We start from the raw sequence: 17,491 nt of genomic DNA on the forward strand, positions 1-17,491 counted from the left end.
ATCATTGAGCCGCCATGTCCAGGTCCTCTGCAGGCCCATGGGCAGGGCAAAAGCCACTGTCACTGGGGCATGATCTGAGATAGAAATTACGTCAATAGACGCGGACTGAAGGAGTTCCAGGACATTGCGGTCAATGTAGACGTGGTCAATACGCGTGTAGACATCATGCACCTTCGAATAATAACTGTAGTCCCTATCAAGGGGGTGTAGTGTCCGCCAACCGTCCGATAGGAGATGGGATCGCATAGTCTTGCGGTAATGTTTAAGGAATTTGTAGGAATGGGAGGGTCTCGCATGGGATGTGTCCAACTGGGGGTCGGGGCTTACGTTAAAGTCGCCTCCTACAATTAAAAAGCCCTCCCTAAAATCCGCTAGACGGTCTAATGTAGGTCAATAAAAGTGAGTTGGTCGGCATTAGGGGCATAAATCGTCGCAAACGTGTAGAGTTGTCCAGCTATGGTGCCCTTGAAAAAAACATATCTGCCCTGGGGGTCTACCTTATGATCAGAAGGTTGGAAGGGGCAGGACTTATGTATGCCAATAGCTGTACCTCTCGATTTAGCTAGGGGGGAGTTGCTCAGGAACCACTGGTTAAAAAGATGGGTAGGCAGTCTAGGGGACGACTGATGTGTAAAGTGAGTCTCCTGAAGGAGAATCACCTGTGACCTCAGCCGCTTCAATTCCCCCCAGAGCTTACTACGCTTATGAGGAGAGCATAGGGCCCTAACATTGTAAGTGCTTACCTGCAGTGCAGCCATCCAAATAAGTCAGGTCGGGTCATACTCGAAAATTGGAGGTGCGCCCGGTGCAGACGGCAGAGTGGCAGGGATGACCTAAAGAAAGGAAAGTCAGAAAAAGGAGAGTAGTCACGGGAAGAGAGAGAGAGAGAAGGGGGGAGAGAAAACATACGCGTGAGAGATATATAAGGCACAATTGATAAAACATAGCGGCCTAGGCCGGTCAGAGGTAGAAAAAAACTAAAAGTTATGGCGAGGTCCCCACCCCACCCAAAGGGAGGGTGGGGCCCAGGCCACAACTTCAGATCCCAACCAGGATCTAAGCCCGTAAAAAAGAAAAAAAAGGAAAAAAACGGGCATCCTACTGGGGGTACGTGGAATCCCATAACAAAGAGGGAAGTGGGTCCCCACCTCCGCCCACCGCATCTAACTTGGTGCGATAAAGGAGGGGGAAAATAATAATAAAAAAAAAAAGCAGCAATGACTAACGTGTAGCAGGTTCCCCACGGCCGAACAAAAACAATGCCATTTAAAGAGGGAAAAAAAGGAAAATTAACTACAAATGTGAAGCAAAAACTCGAACCAGCACAGGGTGCCGTGGGGAATCCCAGGTAAGTCAAGTCGAGTCAACTCAGAGTTCCTCAGAGCACAGGAGTGCGTCCTTGGGATAAGATGCGGCACCCTCAGGGACCTAGGACAGCAGAGTCCGTGGAAGGATCCATGGATTGTCTCCTATGGCGCCGTCTGCGGTTCTGACTTCTAGCGGGCAGCCACGGTTGCGGTGTCGGCAATCTAAAAGCCGCAAAGTCCGAAGGGTTCCTCCAGTCCAGGAAAGTCAATCTGTTCCAGCTCCAAGGAAGCTAAAAAGTGCGGGAGATCATCCTTAGTACGAAGAGTCACGGTCTTACCGTCCCTGGTTACCTGGAGGGCAAAGGGGAACCCCCAGCGGTACGGCAGGCCAGCCTCTTGAAGAGCCAGCAGGAGGGGGCGCAGGGCCCTGCGTTGCATAAGAGTGCGCCTTGAAATGTCCTGGTAAAAAGCCAGATGTGCACCATCAAAATAAGGCTTCCCTCTCATTTTCTGCATTATGCGATCTTTAAGCGTATACTTATGTAGTTTACAGATAATGTCTCTGGGATTATTCACGTCTTGGGAGGGGGGCTTCAAAGCCCTATGTGCACGGTCAATTTCCACAGTAGCCGTGGCAGGACGGCCTAGGATCTCCTTAAAGACGCCTTCCAGGGTGGGAACAATGTCTCTAGCTCCTGTGGCCTCAGGGAGGCCCCGGATCCTAATGTTAGCTCTGCGACTGCGATTCTCGGTGTCGTCTAACTGACAAAGCAGGGCCTCAATCTGACGGCCTTGCGCATCACATTGGTCCCGTAGCATAGTAATAACAGGGAGGGCCTCCTCAAACCTCTGCTCCAGGGACTCCATCCTGCCCCCCAGGTGTACTGTGTCTGCCTTAAGCTGTGCAATGTCCTCCTTAAATGCCTTCTCCACTCTATCAGCAAAACGCTCCAGGTCAGCCTTGGTGGGGAGGGACAGAATATGGCGCCTGATATCAGCATCAGCCAGGGGGTCCGGTTCGTCAGGGGCTTCCATCGGCAACCCGGGGGACCCTGGGGAGGTCGGGGGGACCGAATCACTCACCGACTGCGGGGAAGGTATCGGCGATGCGTCCCTCCGGTGCGACTTTGCGGCCGCGGATGGCGCGGCCTTGCCAGCTTTCGGGCCTTGCCGGCCGGCGCCATTTTGGAGGCCTCCCGGCCCTTCTCCTCCTGTCCTGGGAAGAAATTATCGAGCTGTGCTTTCCGTGAGCGGTCCACCCGCGGGTGCTGGGATGACGCCCGGCTCTTGTGGGACATCGCCGTGTGAGGATGGGGACAGATTCACCCTCCTTGCGCTGTTATAATGCGGCGGTGAGACGGAGCTGAGGAGACACACGTCTTCACTCCTCCATGGTCAGGCCACGCCCCCCGCCAGCTTAATTTCTAATCCTATCTGTAGAAAGTCAAGGATTCTACCTATGACATACTTCCTGGGGTGCCAACCCCTGGATTCACACAAGGAGGCCTATACCTTCCAGACTCTATAATAAATGACTCTGGAGGCCGGCTTCCTTGCATTAACCAGAGTAGACACCACTGAACCTGATAACCCACTCTTCTTCAGAATGTCGGTCTCAATAGCCAAACCGTTAAACTTAGCGTTTGTAAGGTAGAATGGAATACCGAACCTTGCGAGAGAAGCTCTGGCCGTGGCGGTAGGGGCCATCTTTATGATTTTTGCAAACCAAGATATCCTGGGCCACAAGAATCACCACCTTCTCTTCCTGCTTGATCCTACGAAGAAGTTGTGGAAGCAGCAGAATAGGAGGGAATGCATAAATCAGTGAAAACCGCTTCCCCGGGAACACCAAGGCATCTGTTCCATATGACAGTGGATCCTTTGTCCTTGACACAAAATTGTTGATCTTTTTGTTGAACCTGGACTTAAACAGATCCACGTCCAGAATTCCCCCATTTTGACATATTGCCAGAAAAATGTCAGGGTGAAGAGACCATTCTACCGGGAGCAACTGCTGGCGATTCAAGTAGCCCACCTGCCAATTCTCTACTCTTGGAATGAAGACTGCCGATAGGCAAGGTACCTGAATCGGTTCCCTTATGGAACTGATCTTTGCCTTGGGCAAGAACACCCTTTTCTGAGCTGTATCTATGATCAGACCCAAGTATTCCAATCTCCTTGATGGTTTTAAGGAAGATTTCTCTAGATTGAGAATCCAACCTAGGTACTTCAGGTAGCTGACCAAACTCTGGTCTAAGCAGGCTACCGACTGGTCTATCAAGAGCAGATCTTCTAAGTAAGCTAGAATCATTATACCTTGAGCCCTTAATCTGGCTAAATGGGGAGACAGGACCTTTGTAAACACTCAAGGTGCAGTAGCTAGACCGAAAGGCAGAGCTACAAACTGAAAATTAAGATTTTCTATCTCAAATCATAGATGCTTTTGGTGAGCGTGAAAAATAAGTACATGGAGATAAGCATCCTTGATGTCAATTGAGCTAGAAGTTCTCCCCCTTGTAGAATGGACACTGCTGATCGGATTGACTCCATGCGAAAAGAGCGGATATTCAAAAACCGGCTTAGATCTTTGAGATCTAGAATGGGTCTGACATCCCTGTTTGGTTTTGGTACCGTGAAAAGTTGGAATAAAACCCTAATCCCTGCTCTTCCATGGGGACCACCGATATCACCTTTTGAGACAAAAGATGGTCTAATGCTTAAAAGAGACTTCTTTTTCTCTAGATCTTTGGGAACGTTTGATCTAAGACAACGAGGAGACAGGGACTCTCGGAACTCCCTAGAGTTATTGAGGAAGCCACCCATTTGTCTCGATACTCTTTCTGCCAGACCTTTGAGAACTGCAGAAGTCATTCCCCCACTCGAGCGAGCGGGGGTGCCCCTTCATAAGGAGGTTTTAGTATTTTGTTTTGCAGGTTTCCTTCCCCAGGACCTCTTTTGTCCCTGGGGTTGACTCTAAGGTTTACCTCATGGCCTTGACGGTGGAGGCCATCATGACTGCCTGGAGGCTGATGCCCCTGGTACTGGAGAAGAAGCTTGTTTAAAAGAAAAACGCTTACTCCTTTTCTTAACTGGCAAAAAGGGAACTTTTCCCATTAGAAATTCTTTGGATGTATTTATCCAGATCATCCCCAAACAGCCATTCACAGCGAAATGGAAAACTAACCAGGAGCTTTTTGCATGGCGCTTTGGCTGACCAATTTTTTAGCCATAGTATTCTACACCTATGCACCAGCCCAAGCGTAAGTTGAAAGGCCTGAAGAATAGAATCTCTCATAGTATCTATTGCAAAACATAATGCCCTCTGGTATCCTGGCCAAATCTTGGACCTGCTGATCAGGAATAATCTTGAGCACCTGATTAAATTGGTCTCTCAAGGTTTGACATACACCGATTGCTGCCAGCGCAGGCACTGAACCTGACGGAGAAAAATAGTTTTTCAATAGGAATTCCAACTTCTTATCCATTGGATCCTTCAGCATTTGAGCATTGTCTACCGGACAAGTCAAACTTTTATTCACAGAGGATATTGCAGCGTCAATTGCTGGCACCCCCCCATTTTTTTATTAAATTATTTCTCCATAGGATAAAGTGTTGAAAACTTTTTCGGGGGAAAAAACTGTTTATCTGGGTGATCCCACTCAGAATACATAAGCTTTTTCAGTAATAAATGGATAGGAAAAGCATGAATTTCTTGGGGAGGCTTTAGTGAACCCAAACAAGAAGTGAGCTCATTGATCGACTCAGATAATGGTACCCTGAATGTGGAGCGGACCAATTCAGTAAGAGATTGTATCATCAATCTTTCAGATCGTGAACTTGATCCTTTGGCCTCTGACCCCTCAGAAGAGGAGTCATTAGCCTCTTCCTGGTCCCCTGAGAGAAAATCATCATCTTCCGCCCCTGGTTCCTCAGTTTGAGGCTCTTGGGTAATGGAAGGGGACCTGTTGCACTTAGTCCCACTCTGGGATGCGATTAAAGCATCTATTTTCTGCTCCAATCTTAATATGGTTGAGGAAAAAACCTCTTGAGTAATATATATACAGGGGCTGCAGTATTGGAAACAGGTGCAACACCTGAAGACCCTGATGGCTCCCTTTGACCAACCACCTCAACTCTCGGGAGAGGATGCCATTTTTTTTTAGAGATGGTTCTAGGTTTTTTTGCGGCTTGAGCCCTTTTTGGGGTGTTTCTAGCCCCCCTTCCGACCATAGCCTGATGCACAAATGCAGAGGTACTACCAGAAGGATCGCATCCACTGCTTAAGCAATAGTCCAGCCACTGCCGCTGCTATTAATGCTCAGCCTGATGCTAATAGTAAATGTGTCAATAGGAATGCTTGTGTCACCAACCTCTTACATGCCCCTTTTTTCTCTTGTGTCCCACCGGCATCTGCAGCCAGCAAAAATTTAGTTTTTAAAAAGACTCCCGCGCTGGACGTTGGAGGATGCCAACCCCTCGCTATGCCCCGCCCCCTTCATATCACATCCACCTCCTTTCTCTTTCAAAAGAAAGCTTTCCTGCGCAGGTCTCCGATCCCAAAGGATCGGTGTGTGTGAGGGAGGGATGGCGAGGAGGAGACCTGAGAGAAGCCGCCGTGCAGAGGCGGCGGAAAAAATGGAGCGGCATCACCGACCGTTTTGGCTTCCCCTTTCTAGGGAGAGGGGGAGAGCTTTAGTCCAGGTGGGGAGTGTCTGTGGAGGAAAATCCCCCCTCAAACTTACCAGAGGTCTGAGCTGGTAGCCAGAGGAAAAGCTTCTCCGTGAGGAAAGCATGATAAGGTACGTGCTCCATACAGCGGAGGTCTGCTGACTTTTAAAATATGGACACTTACCTGTCCAGGGCGCCCGCGATGTCGGCACCCGAAGCCGATCTGTGGCTCGGCTCTCGGGTGCTGCCACCGCCATCTTCAGTAAGGGAATCAGGAAAGCATACACAGGGTGCTGTGAAGAAGCCTTGAAGCTTATGCATGCGTTTGCAAATGTGTGCTAACTAAACCCCTGTTGAGAGATTCTATTCTTCAGGCCTTCCAACTTACGCTTGGGCTGGTGCATAGGTGTAGAATACTATGGCTAAAAAATTGGTCAGCCAAAGCGCCATGCAAAAAGCTCCTGGTTAGTTTTCCATTTCGCTGTGAATGGCTGTTTGGGGATGATCTGGATAACAGGGGTTGGACAGGTTAATTTGGTCAGTTAGCAGACTGGTTGGTAAGTTGAGCCGTGGTATGTTCTGTCTTTGTTTTTCATGTGTCTGCCCTTCCATGTGCTCCTTGCTGTGTAGGCCAGTTATAGGTGGGGGCAGGTACCTTTTGGTTGTTACTGGTGTATAATATGGTCCGGGAACGCACTGTACACCTTTGCTGCCACTGTGCTCTTGCTGGGTGTGCAGTGTGCTCCTGGTCCTTTAAGGGGGATTGGTCTTCCTCCATGGTCCACCTGCCCCTCATCTATCCATTAATGCATGTGCTTCCATTGTGGAGACGCTTATAAACATAAATTCATTAGCGTTAGGACTGCAAGCATACACAGGGTGCCGTGACGAGGCCTTGCAGCTTATGCATGTGTTTGCAAATGTGTGCTAACTAAACCCCTGTTTTTAAAGCAGACTGTTGGACAGGTTAATTTGGCCAGTTAGCAGACTGGTTGGTAAGTTGAGCCGTGGTATGTTCTGTCTTTGTTTTTCAATCAGGAAATGAAGCCTTGCTGCTTCACTTCCTGGTTCCCTACTGCGCATGCGCGAATCGCGCTGCGCAATCCGGATGGCCCCTGCTGTCTCTGGGATATATGTGTTTCCCGGCAGACAGCGGAGGGGGGTTGGGTAAGAGGCATAGACTCCCATGGGAGTCTATGCCCAGAAGTGGGTGCAAATACCTGTATTATACAGGTATCTGTACCCCCCCTTCCTGAAAAGTGCCAAATGTGACAGCAGAGGTGGGGAGGGTTACGAAAAGCGGAGGTTCCATTTTTGTGTGAACCTCCACTTTAAAGGAGGTATTTCATAAGAAAATTTTCAATTTAAATTTCCTTATAAAAACTCCACTTACCTTTCCTGCCGCAGGGTTTTCTGTGGTAAAACCAACAGACCCAATCTTCACCCCTCACGCTGGGTTCCGTTACCAAACCTTCAGGAACCCTTGGGGAACCCACACTCCTGGACCCATAAAGCACCCCACCAATAAAAACTTAATGGCTGAAAAAACCAAAGCTCTGGATCCCGGAGTCCAGCTCTCTAAAAAGAGAAGCGTTACAGGCAAAACCTTGTTTCTTTGGACACGAGGCCCAGGTACCATTCAATTCAACCTCAAAATACACTTTGAATGGATCCAGCTGCATAGCTAGCACCAGCAAGGATTGCTCCAGTGGAGCTCAGCACAGCACATCTTTACTTGTGACCAACACCTTAGACACTGGCGAAAAAACAGAGGTACTCCCAGTAGTGAGAAGGGTTATGTAAGGAGTGGACTTCCTGTCTTAGCGTGTGCCAGTGTCCATCACCTGAAGGTGGCCTATAAGCCACATAGTAACTACTATGGCTCTGTGTCTCTCGATGTACAATAATAAATTAAGGAGGATAAGACCCAATTGTCCCTACATGCCAAAATGTATCAGGGTAGGGATGAGATCAAGCATTGGGTGTTCCCGGTGCATAAAGTGTTGACGGAGTCTATAAAGAGAGAATGGAAGGACCCAGAGAGGGCCCCCTTCTTTTCCAGATGTCTTAAAAGATTTCCCTTTGAGGATAGCGCGCAAGTTTGGAACATGAGACCTAAACTTGATGCAGCTTCCTCGCAAGTATCACAAAACACTGACTTTTGAGGACATGGGTGTCTTAAAGGACACCTAGGACAAAAGAGACGATTCTTTGTTGAAAAAGGCTTGGGATTCTACACTGGCTAATCTCAAGCCAGCAATGGAACAGTGGTGGCCAGGAATTTAGAACACTGGTTAGAACAACTAAAGGGCCATATCGAGGCAGGTACCTCTCGCAAAGATTTATTGGATACTCTTCCAGTACTGCTACATGGCAGATGCCTTGGCTGAGTCGGTGAAGATGTCCGCAATATCTTCAGCTTTAATTCAGCTAGGAGGGCTTTGTGGGTAAAGACCTGGTCAGGAGATTCGGCCTCTACAATAAAGTTGTGCGGCCTACCCTTTAAGGGGGATCTGGTATTCAGCTCCGATCTTGATGCTGTTCTAGACAGAACAGCAGATAAGAGGAAAGCATTTCCGGCCAAAAAGAAAGTTGCACCGCAACCTAAAAATAATTTTTGACCTTTTTACCAGACTTGGGCCTCAAAGGAAACAGGACAAAAGAGATTTTGGAGGTCACAAAGGGGTCGAGGGAAGTCTGGAGTGTTGTTTCGTCCCCACAGCCAGCCCCGCAAAAACCCAGTGACGGTCTCCCAACTGTGGGAGGAAGGCTTCAGTCCTTTTTTCCAGGGGGGGGGGGGGGGGCGATATCCAGTGCATTTGTTCTCAAAATCAATTCGGTGGGTTAGGCACTGTAATTCTCGGATAGCCCGCCGTCTCGTTTTTATTTGACACAGCTCCCTAGAGATCAAGAAAAGTGTGGCGATGACATCACTCATGCAGGAATTCCTTCAACAGAAGGTAATCATCCCAGTGTCCCAGGGAGAGGAAGAACTAGGGTGTTATTCACATGTTTTTCCAGTAAAGGAGCCATCAGGAAAATTCAGGTTAATACTGAATTTAAAGATCCCAAACAGGTCCATCCGATACAATAAAATTTTGTGTGGACACAATTTATTCGGTGAGAAAACTCCTTCCCGCAGGGTGCTTTCTAGCCTCCATAGATCTCAGGGACATATACCTGCATGTTCCCATAACACAGATGTCACAGAGATACCTGTGTCTGGCAATCAGAGCAGGGGGAGTGGTGTCACACTTTCAGTTCAGGGCTCTCCCGTTTGGTCTATCAGCTTCCCCAAGGATCTTCACGAAGATCATGGCAGAAGCATTGGCACTACTCAGGTTGGAAAGGGTATCTGTAATACCATATCTGGACAACCTTCTTTTATTCGCCAGCTCAGATTTGAAAAGGGCACAGACCCATTTACAGAATTTGGATTGCATTTTGAACAAAGAAAAATCAAACCTAATTCCTTCTCAGGTGATCATTTTCTTAGCCTATGTTATCAACTCAGTACAGGAAAAGATGATAAAGGTACAGGCGGCAGTAAAGAAAGTACAGACAAATCTGTCTGTTACAGTTCAAGTCCACGTTGGGCCTTCTCACAGCCTCTATCCCAGATGTTTATTGGGCCCGCCTCCCTGCAAGAGACCTCCAACAGGTGATTCTCCATAGTTGGGCCTATGGGAGGGTCTTTGGAGAAAGAGATCAGGATCCCATCCCCAGTAAAAAGAAAGTTATGATGGTGGAGGAGACAAACTAATTTGAGCAAGGGTTTGCTCTGGACCTTTCCCGCAGCAAAAATTTTGAAACAGATGCGAGGTCCTGGGGGTGGGGTGCACATTTCGAGAACCAGTTGGCCCAGGGGTCCTGGTCAGTGGAGGAATCCAGGAGATCCTCAAACTGGAGGGAATTAAGGGCCATTTTCCTGGGGTTGTGGGCCTTTAGACAGACGATCAGGGACCAACACATACAGGTATTGTCAGACAACGCCACGGCAGTGGCCTACATCTCAAGTAGGGGGGCACAAGAAGCAGGTGTCTTCTAGACTTGGCCCTACAGACTCTGATTTGGGCAGAGGACAACGTGGCATCCCCAACAGCAGTCCATCTGAAGGGAAACCTAAACCAGATAGCAGACTTTTTAAGCAGAAGGGTGCTAGAGTTCGAATGGAGCCTAAGTCAGGAGGTCTTTCCGCGGATAGTGGACAAATGGGGAATCCCCCAGATAGACCTTTTTGCATCACAAACAAATAGTTCCGGTCTACTATTCTCTGAACAGGCAGGACCAAGCGGAAGGTCTGGAAGCACTGGACCTTCCATTTCTGTTACGCTTTTCCCCTTTAGTGCTCAGAAAGCTACAGGGAGAAAGGACAACCCTAATTTTAGTGGCTCTGTACTGGCAGAAGAGGCCTTGGTTTTCAGTCCCAACTAAAATTGGCAGTAGAGTCCCATTGGTTGCTTCCGGTCCAGAAGGACCTGCTGACTCAGGGTCCCCTTCTGTATCCCAATGTAGGTCACCTCAAGCTGACAGCTTGGTTACTGAGGAGCAAATCCTGAGGAGTAAGGCTTTGTCAGATAGTTTAATTTGTACCCTGCTAAATAGCAGGAAGAAGGTCACAAGGGTCATTTATATAAAAACCTGGAAATGCTTCAATTTCTGGTGTGTTTCAAATTACTCTCCACAAGAGAACTTTTATGTTCTGGAATTTCTCCAGGACGGAACAGAGAAGGGTTTGGCAGCAAGCACCTTGAAAGTTCGGGTAGCTGCATTATTCATTTTTCTAGAGAGAAGGTTATCTTTAAACCAGGGATCTCCAAACTACGGCCCTCCAGCTGTTGCGGAACTAGACGTCCCATGAGGCATTGTAAAACACTGACATTCACAGACATGACTAGGCATGATTGGAATTGTAGTTCCTGAACAACTGGAGGGCCATAGTATGGAGACTCCTGCTTTAGACCCTTGGATCATAAGGTTTATTAAGGCACTAGCTAGACCAGTTCCATTTAAGTGTTTTCCCAAATGGGATTTATCAGTTGTTTTGCAGGGTCTGACTAGAAGACCTTTTGAACCACCAGAAGAAGCCACAATTAAATTGTGGTCCTTAAAACTAACACTGCTGATAGCAGTCACCTCGGCTAGAAGGGTCAGTGAACTTCAGGCATTATCTATCATTGAGGCTCTCTTGAGTTTTCTAAGATCGGTTAGTACTGAGTACAGACCCGGGGTTTTTGCCGACGGTTGCTTCAGTCTTTCACAGATCCCAGGAGATAATTCTACCAACATTCTGTCCAAATCCAAAAGGGCCCTAAAGAAAGAGAATTTCAAAGTCTGGACGTAAAGAGATGCGTTTTACGCTATCTAGAGGTAACAAAGGAGTTTAGAAGATCCAATTCTCTATTTGTTTTATTTTCTAGGTCTCGTAAGGGTTACAGAGCTTCTAAAACGATTGGTAGGTGGCTTTGGATGGCTATCCATGAAGCTTATAGGGTTGTGGAAATAGAACCTCCCACAGGGATAGTAGCTCATTCAACTCGAGCTGCAGATATGTCCTGGGCATAAAGAGCTGGAGCTTCGCCAGGGCGAATTTGTAAGGCAGCCACATGGAGTTATTCCACCTTTACTCATCACAGCTGGACCTGCTCTCGGAAGCAGAGCAGTCATTTGGCAGGAAGGTCCTGCAGGCGGTGGTCCCACCCTAAGAGTAAGGCTGCTTTCACACTGGGGCGGTATTCAGGCGTTACAGCGCTAAAAATAGCTCCAGTGTAGCGCTTGAAAAAAACCGGCCCCTTTCACTCCAGTGTGAAAGCCGGAGGGCTTTCACACTGGAGCGGTGCGCTGGCAGGACAGTGAAAAAAGTCCTGCTAGCCGCATCTTTGGAGCGGTGAAGGAGCGGTGTATTCACCGCTCCTAAACCGCTCCTACCCATTGAAATCAATGGGACAGCGCGGCAATACCGCCGGCAAAGCGCCGGCAAAGCGCCGCTGCAGCGGCGCTTTGCGGGCGGGTTTAACCCTTTTTCGGCCGCTAGCGGGGGTTAAAACCACCCCACTAGCGCCCGCAGACCGCCGCTAAAACGACGGTAAAGCGCCGCTAAAAATAGCGCCGCTTTACCGCCGACGCCCACACTGCCCCAGTGTCAGCCTTAGTACTCGTTTATCATCTCCTAGTGCTGTCCTGAAAGATGAGGTGAGAAAACCTTAGTATTTCAGGACAGCGCCAGTGATCCTCCCTTGGTTATGAATGTTTATGTGTTTGCTATATTCTGCTTATATAATTTCAGCATGGCTGGAGGTACTCGGTGTTGCTTTAGCAGTGTGTTTGCGGTCATTGTCCTGCTGGAAGGTGAACCTCCGTTCTAGCTTTAAATCACACACTATCCCTGTATTTAGCACCATTCATCTTTCCTTCAACTCCGACCAGTTTCCCAGTCCCGACTGCTGACAAACATCCCCATAGCATGATGCTGCCGACACCATGTTTCACTGTGGATGGTGTTCTTTGGGTGATGTGTTGGAGTTGCGCCAGACATAGCGTTTTCTTTGATGGCCAAAAAGTAAAATTTTTGTTTCATCAGACCAGAGCACCTTCCTCCATACATTTTGGGAGTGTCCCACATGCCTTTTCGCAAACTCAAAATGTGCCATTTTGTTTTTTGCTGAAAGTAATGGCTTTCTTCTGGCCATTCTGCCATAAAGCCTAACTCTGTGGAGCGTACGGCTTATTGTCATCCTATGTACAGTACAGATACTCCAGTCTCTGCTGTGGAACTCTGCAGCTCCTCCAAGGTTACCTTAGGTCTCTGTGCTGCCTCTCTGATTAATTCCCTCTTTGCCCGGTCCATGAATTTTGGTGTGTGACCATCTCTTGGCAGGTTTGCTGTTGTGCCATGTTCCTTCTATTTGGTTATGATAGATTTGATGCTGCTTCTAGGGATCATCAAAGATTTGGATTTTTTTTCTCTTTCGTTCACTGACTGACACAGCTCCATTAATCTTGACCATAGGGTTGTTACACCACCTTCAGGAGAGGACTAGGCAGAACATTTTATACATGTGAAAAAAACAGAACTTTACAGTTCCGCCCAGGGGGCGGTCCCTCTGGTAATAACCCCTCAGCCTACCTCCTGCAGCTCAGTTTTTTTCTGCCTAGTGAAGGAGATGGACCTAGGAACCCTGCGGGACCATCGGTCCTGGGATTATTTTGCTGAAGTTTGCCTTTTGCGCAAGATTTTTAGATCCTGTGATCTACTATCAACAGCCGGCTGGGTGACAGGCTTGGATATCCTTATCCTTGTAGTCTCCCCAGCCTGGCCATCGAGCGTGTGCAGACCATAGCTACGTGCTGGGTTGGCCACAAGCCTCTCAGGCTCCAGGGGTGGCTGGTCAGCGCAGCGCTCAAGACTGATGTCTTTGTCACCATGTGCCGTGGCCAGCAGCCATCCTGTACTGATCCGAGAGTGGGTCTGTGATGGGATGTCCCCAGCTTGTCCAGATGGTAAGTACAGCTCTCCCTGCCTCAGCGGGATGGAGCAGCTGGGCATTCCCTTGGAGGTCGATTCGGGGGTCCCTCTCCTCCCCTATCTTCCCTCCTTCCCCCTGTGGGGGATTCTGCATGATGGGTTGCTGAGCGGTGTGTGTACCTGTAGCCAGGGGTCCAATGGGGGGGCTCTCACCTTGGATGGGGGGCTGTGTCCCTGGGCATCTGTGGTCTCAGCACTGGGTGTCTGGAGGTCTGCATGTGCTGATCACCATAGCGCTGTTCTGCCCCATTTTCATTGTCTCTGTCATTTTTGGTGTGCCTCAGTGGAAAGCATGGTCAGGGGCCATTTTACTGTAGCTCACCGGCCATTTGGTTGTAGTCCTTTATACAGGGCGGCCATTTTGTTGTAGTCCAGCACAGTTTTTATGCTCAGCGCTGGTCCCTGCTGCTCAGAACAGCACAGCTCAGGCATCTGGAAGCTGACACAGGCACTTGTAGCTGAATGGCGCAGAACTCAGGCAGGGTGGTGAGTCCTGCGGTGGGGGCCCCTCAGTCTTCAGCAGCTAGGAGGGTGTGGCTGTGCACCTGTCCTAAGTCCTCAAGGGTGGCAAACAGGGTGGGTCAGCATGGCTTCAGAAACTGGTGTTTCTTCCTTAGAACTCCCTGCAATTGCAACCAGCTCGTCTGCAAACAGTGCAGTGCCTTTGGACGCTTTGTTAGCGGTCCTTGAAATGTTTGTTGCCAGGGTGGAGGCAGTGTGCGGGCCCAAAAGTGGTAAAAAGCGTCCCTTGCCCCATCCTCTGGGGAGAGCTCTGATGCAGACTCAGGCCCCGCTGAGGCTGGCGGCCCCTGCTCTGTTGCTTCAGATGATGCTGACCAGGACTGATCGGACAGTGAGGATGAGTCCCCGTCCGGGTCCGCGCAAGACAAAGCGCTAGTTGGAGCACTTATCACAACTGTGCGTGATACCCTAAAAATTCAGGATACAGCAGGTCCCTCTGCTGAAGTAGTGGCCCCTTTGGGGTCCCGCAAGCTGTACACCTAAGGTGTTTCCGTATCTGACTTATTTCGATAAGTTCATTTACAAGGAATGGGGAAGACCAATTCCCATTTTCAGTCCCAAAAAGTATGGCGATGCGTTACCCCTTTGGGGAGAGCCTTCTTAAAAAATGGTTGGCTCCTCTGGTCTTGGACCCCCCAGTATCCAGGTTAAATAAAGTAACCACGATCCTGGTAGAGGGGATTCCTGCATTTAAGGACCCTGCTGACAGGAAGGCTGAGGCAGTGGCCTGTTCCTTGTTTATGGTTGTGGGGTCCGCAATACGACCAGTACTGGCCACGCACTTGTGTCGCAGACACTTACTAAATGGGCAAAACGTTTGCACCGCAAATTGGGGAAGCAGCAGGCTACTCCCGTCTGCATGGAACTAGCAGACCAGTTAGTGCACGGCCTTAAGTATGTTTGTGACGCGGCCCTCGATACGCTTCCCCTACTATCCAGGGCTTCAGTGTCAGCAGTGGTGCTGATGCGCCTGATTTGGCTAAAATGCTGGTCTGCGGACCAGGCATCTAAAAAAAGCCTTGACGGATCTACCCTTCCTTGGTGAGCGGCTCTTTGGAGCCTCGTCGGATGACATTATTAAGAATGTCACAGGTGGGAAGAGTACCTTGCTCCCACAGGCCAGGAAGACTAAGGAGCCACGCCGCAGGCAAGGGCCCTTGTTTTCTGCTCAAAAGACATTTTTTCGTCCGTCCGGGACTTCGACTAAACGCTCCCAGTCTGACCTCTGAGGGACAAAAGCTACCCTGGAACTGCAAGCCTATGGGCAAAAGGGCTATCGCATGAAGGTTTGCCTGTCACATGGGTAGGGGGTCGCCTTCGGGAGTTTGCAGCCTGGTGGGCCCCTTGGCTGTCCGACTAATGGGTCTGCGAACTGATTTCGTCTGGCTACAAGATAGAGTTCCTCTCTTGGCCACCAAACAGATTCTTCTTCTCCTCCAGCATACCCTTACTTCCGGCTTGCCGGGAGGCCCTAATGGGGGCGGTAAGGGACCTGCTAAGCCGCAGGGTGATAGTGCCTGTAGCGGAGTCGGAAACGTTCCAGGGGCTCTACTCCAATCTGTTTGTAGTCCCCAAAAAGGAAGGGGTATGTCCAATCTTGGACCTAAAATCCCTCAATTGCTTTGTAAAGTACAGAAGTTCAGAATGGAATCAGTTCGCTCAATAGTCGCTGGCGTCTTTGGACATCCAGGATGTGTACCTGCACATACCCATATGCCTCCGGCATCAGAGGTTTCTGCGATTCGCAGTTGGGGAAGCCCACTACCAGTTTGTGGCTCTCCCCTTTGGCTTGGCATCAGCACCCTGAGTTTTTACCAAGGTATTGGCTCCAATTTTGGCGTTGTTGCGGCAATGCAGGATCGCGATCGTAGGTTACCTAGACAATCTCCTCCTGAGAGCATCTTCCACCTCAGAATTAAAGGAGGGTGTGGCGATCACCATGCAAACCCTGCAGGAATTTGGGTGGCTGTTGAACCTAAAGAAGTCGGTGCTCACACAGACTCAGCGATTGGAGTACCTAGGCTTAATGCTGCACTCCATGGAAGCGAGAGTGTTTCTCCCTTCCGATAAGCTGCAGACTCTCAGAGCCGCGGTAAAACTATCGTTGAACCGCAGGTGGTCGAAGCTGCACTCTGCATGCGAGTCCTGGGTCTCATGGTGGCCTTCTTTGAGGCGGTACCGTACGCCCAGTTTCACACCAGAGTCTTGCAGAAGTAGATCTTGACAAAATGGCATAAATCTCTATTATCCCTGGATTGGCAGATTCGGTGAGCCAGTCAGTCAGGGAGGTCCCCGGCACTTTGGTCCGGGAAGTCGTTCTTACCTCTACATTGGACAGTGATCACAATGGACGCCAGCCTGACCGGCTGGGGTGCAGTGCTGGGAGTACAGTTGACCCAGGGCCTCTGGTCGGGGCAGGAATCCAAGTTGCTGATCAATGTGCTTGAGCGATCAGGCTATGCCTCTCCACATGGTCGATGAAACTAAGAGGGCATCCGATCAGGATCCAGTCAGACAACACCACGGCGGTGGCATATGTCAACCATCAAGGAGAAGCAAGAAGCTTGGCTGCAGCACAGGAGGTCGCTCACATCCTTCATGGGGCAGAGCGACATGTACCGGCCTTGTCGGCCATTTACATCCCGGGAGTGGAAAAATGGCAGATGCTGGACCCAGGAGAATGGGCGTTGCATCTGAAAATATTCAGGCTACTGTGCCTGCGATGGGGCACACCAGATGTGGATCTCCTGGCTTCCCGTCTCAACCGGAAGGTGGGGATCTGAACCTGGTGCTATCGGCGCTGCAGAAACCACTGTGAGAACATCAGGAAAATTCCCTTGTTGACTCTTTCTCTGAAAGTGGTTTGCCTAGTGGCCATTACTTCGGCCAGGAAGGTTTCGGAACTGGCGGCCTTGTCCTGCAAGTCGCCCTATCTGGTTATCCATAAGGATAAGGTGGCGTTGCGTCCACAACTTTCTTTTCTGCCGAAGGTGGTTTTCGGCGTTCCATATCAATGAAGTCATTGTGTTACCATCTCTGTGTCCTAAGCCGACATCCTAAGGAGGTGGCCCTTCATTCCCTGGACGTGGTCCGGGCTCTAAGGGTGTATTTGTCTGCCACGGCTCCCTTTCGGAAGTCACTCCGTTTTTTTCCGTAGCTGGTCCGAAAAAAGGTAAGGCGGTCTCGCTGGCCACCATTTCTAGGTAGATCAGACAGATTGTGGTACAGGCCTACGTGTTGTAGGGGCAGGTGCCCCCCTTTCCTGTCATGGCCAATTCCACCAGGGCTATTGGAACCTCTTTCCAAGATCAAGCGTCAGTCGCTCAAGTGTGTAAGGCGGCTACTTGGTCGTCTGTTCACACTTTTACCAAATTCTACTGAAATGGATAAGAACTACAAATTAGTTCTTGGTTATCTGCTGCCATTTCTAATTAAAAAATATAAATGTGCATGCACATTAGAAGTAAAC

Source organism: Lithobates pipiens, unplaced genomic scaffold, assembly GCF_037356315.1.
Source record: "Lithobates pipiens isolate NorthernLeopardFrog02 unplaced genomic scaffold, aLitPip1_a1.2 Scaffold_16, whole genome shotgun sequence".
In the NCBI taxonomy this organism is placed as follows: Eukaryota; Metazoa; Chordata; class Amphibia; order Anura; family Ranidae; genus Lithobates; species Lithobates pipiens.